General features: G+C 45.2%; 1 pseudogene; it reads left to right on the top strand.

Moving 5' to 3' along the window:
- Positions 1-376: 376 nt before the first annotated feature.
- On the top strand, positions 377-495 carry LOC134945476 (5S ribosomal RNA; annotated as a pseudogene).
- Positions 496-3702: the final 3207 nt, after the last annotated feature.

Consider the following 3702-nt stretch of genomic DNA (forward strand, 5'->3'; position numbering starts at 1 on the left):
GATTCATCTTCACTGCACCCTAAAGCCACCGCGAATAGCGATAAATTCTTCCTTCTTTTTCTCAAATTCCTGTTGTTAGGACTTAAGATATCTGTGTAATTTCACACTTATATTCATTAGGCCCAGACAACCCACCTCTCTCATCTAATGTCCGCTATATAAGATATATATATGACAGTGGACAGCAGAAGACGGGCTCTGAACCTATACGTTTCCTAGATTCTATTTTTTCAGTACTCTCTCATCCTGATGCCAGTCATACAACTACTCTGCAATGCAAAAGCAACAGAGAGACTGTGCACAATAATGGACAGCAGAAGTACTCTTTCTGGTATATGCCAATAACCATACACCATTGCATTCACAATCTATGTGATATTACTGCCATATTTCACTGGTTACGCCCAACCTCGCCTGATCTTGGAAGCTAAGCAGTGAACAGCCTGATCAGTACCTAGATGGGAGACTGCTAGGGAATATCAGGTGTAGTAATAAATACCTCTGTATTCATGTGAAAAGCAGAGGTGTTGGAGCAACCTTTGACCGATACCGATTTCATACCTATATTCCTTTCTTCTTATTCAATAATTTTTTCTGATCATTCCTTTATACTCAAAAAGTTATTGTTTTCTCACTTACTGCACTTGGTTATCATAAATTGTAAAATAGCAGATTAACCTTTACCAGGACACATCACTATAATAGGCATTCACAGATGGACTAAAATCTTAGTCAAATTTTATTATATCTAATGCCTATGTACCACATGTTAACGAATTTACTACCCTGTTATGCTGAAATTTAATTTCTAATATTTTCACCCCAGGTGTCACTGTCACCTTTAATAGTCATATTAATTGGAGATTGTTTACTCCTAATTATCTTTTGAGTGAGAATCATTTCTCTTAACAAAGAACACAAGTGGAGAAAGACTATAACAATGTTATGGCCTTCTCCTAAAGTGTCATAAATATATATATGTGTGTTTATATGTGTACCATAATTTTATTTAGATTCTAATTAAAAGTTAAGTTTTAGTTTTCAAGCGTGCCCCAACACAGAGTCTCTCTTTTCCTTTGTAACTTTGACAAGCACCGTCCCTTTCAAGGTGCACAATCTGGAATGTCCCACTAAAAAGGAGACAGTAGGGAGGTGTGCAGCTGTATGAGTTTTGAGTTACTTATATATAGCGCCAGCATATTCCGTTGCACTTTAAAATGAGGGGAAAAACAGCAGAGAAACAAGTCTGGGTAATAACAGACAAAGAGGTTAGTGGCCCCTGCTCGCAAGCTAGAGACTATATAATGAGTACTAATTACCCGGGCCCAGGTCTGATGGAGGAGCCCAGTGGGTGTCCAGGTCCCCCCATCCAGGGCAGTCTTTTCGTATGGGATCAATGGGCTCTTGCCCAAGGGCCCCAAGAGAATAAGGGCCCTACGCTGATAGCTGAGGGTCCCCTCTTTCCAGGGGTACCAGATTTTTGAAAATCTGCCCTGGGGAACCAGAGATATCTGACTTGAAAGCAGTGGTCCCCATCCAAGCCTGTTAATTGCTCTTCCCAGCCAGATATTTTGGGTTCTGTCTGACTTTGAGTGTTTCTAAGGGTATAAGCCAAAAGCCGGGACTCTCCACTTTTAGTGGACACTGGCAGCTTGTTTCTACTATGCCCAGAACCAGAGATATCAGCCTTCAAGCAGCTGGTCCCTGCTCCAGCTCCACATGCCTAATATGCAGTTTTAGATTTTCGTTGGTGAATTGCTCTGGCTCCTGAACTCTGATCCCCACGTCCCCAGAACCTTCTGAAAGGTGGAACTCTCTAGTATTTTATTCCATTCAAAGCTAAGAAATATATTTTCAGGAACTTGAGATATCTGCAGTCAAGCAAGCTGCCCTCCCACCGTAAAATGATATTAAGCCCATGTTAGGATCTCCTGTTCTGTACTGCCACGTCGCCATGGCAACCGGGAGGCAAGTGTTAGCGAAGTAACCTGAGCGCAGCTGATACTCCGGTCCGGGTTTTTACTGTGTAGTGGTTACAGGCTCTGTGCACGGCAGGGAATCCGGCGCTGGTTTTGTGCTCACAGTCTGTGAGGTCTGAGTGGGGCGTGGACAGCACCTGCTATATAAACCATCCTCTCAGGCTAGGCAAATGCTGCTGAATCTTTGTTTGTTAGTCAGTTCCAGAAAGTTAGCTAGTACTGTGTGACTTTGTATTTACTTGTTGCTTACTGCGAATAGGCCTTGGGATTCGGTACTTCATTCTGCCAATCCGGACCTAGCAGTAAGACTGGAGTCAGTTGTTTAACCTGCTGGGGTTCTTTTGCTATTCTGTGAACCCAGCAGGTTTGCGGCTGTACTCTCAGACCTGCTTGCTTAATCCTCCCTCACTGTGCAGGGCGTCCAGGTGTCAGTTTAGTGGCAGTAAGCTGAACCTGTGCCCTGCAAGTGGGGGTTAGGATTGTGGATACTCTCCTTGTGTCTATATTTCTATCTCTGACCAAGGAGTTTATTCCCACACCCGTTGGTAACCCTTTGGGGTTTTTCCTGTTGCTCTTAGCAACATCATTTTGGGTGCTCCACATGTTAAATCACTACATCTCGCTTCATTGTCCGCTCTATTCCATCTGAGCATTCCTGACACTAGGGAGACACCCAATTCCTGAGCCTTTGGGCTTCCCCGTTCATTTTGTGTTTATTAGTTATTCCATCACCTCCTGTGTATGTTGTGTTATACTGTCTGTGAGTTCGTTTTGCCTCGCATCCCTCTCTGTTCATACACCGGTATACTCCTGTTAGCACTGGTGTGCGTAACATATTCAGCAGCCCTACTCCTGTTGAAATTTTGTGGGAATATGGAGCATACCCCTCAAAATACTTTGCAACAGGTGGTCGATCAGGTGCAGGTCCTGACTCGACAATTTAATGAGATGTCCATTAAAATGAACACCCCGCAGGCCGCTAGCGGAGCTCCCGCAGCAGCAGCGGCAAGTTTAGGGGTTAAGGAGCCGAAAGTAAATCTCCCGGATCGTTTTTCTGGAGATCGCTCGCAGTTCTTTTGTTTCAAGGAGAGCTGTAAGCTATATTTCAGGCTTAGGCCCCAGTCTTCTGGGTCGGAGATTCAGCGGGTGGGCATGGTGATTTCCTTGCTACAAGGAGACCCACAGGTCTGGGCATATGGGTTGCAGCCTGACTGTCCATCGCTTAAAAGTGTTGATGCTTTTTTTACGGCACTGGGCATTTTGTATGATGACCCTGACAAGATGGCTTCAGCCGAGGCTCAGATTACGGTCCTAAAGCAAGGGCGACGGCCAGCTGAGGTTTATAGTACGGAGTTTCGGAGGTTGGCTCATGATACCCAGTGGAATGACCCAGCCCTGAGAAACCAGTACCGAAGGGGCCTTTCTGACCAGATAAAGGACCAACTGGTACAATATCCCTCGCCTGATAGCTTAGATCAGCTCATGCAGTTATCCATCCGGGTGGATAGACGGCTGAGAGAGCGTAGGCTTGAAAGGGAGACCGCAGTTTCCTTTTTTCCCAAGGGAACCTCAGACTCTGAGGAATATTCCGAGGAGCCTATGCAGATTGGGGCTACCCGCCTCTCCTCGCGTGAGAAGACGCGGAGGAGACAGCAGGGTTTGTGTTTGTACTGTGGGAATAAAGGTCATGTCGTAGTATCATGCCCAGAAAAGCCGGAAAACT

The sequence above is a fragment of the Pseudophryne corroboree genome, chromosome 1 (assembly GCF_028390025.1).
Source record: "Pseudophryne corroboree isolate aPseCor3 chromosome 1, aPseCor3.hap2, whole genome shotgun sequence".
Lineage (NCBI taxonomy): Eukaryota > Metazoa > Chordata > Amphibia > Anura > Myobatrachidae > Pseudophryne > Pseudophryne corroboree.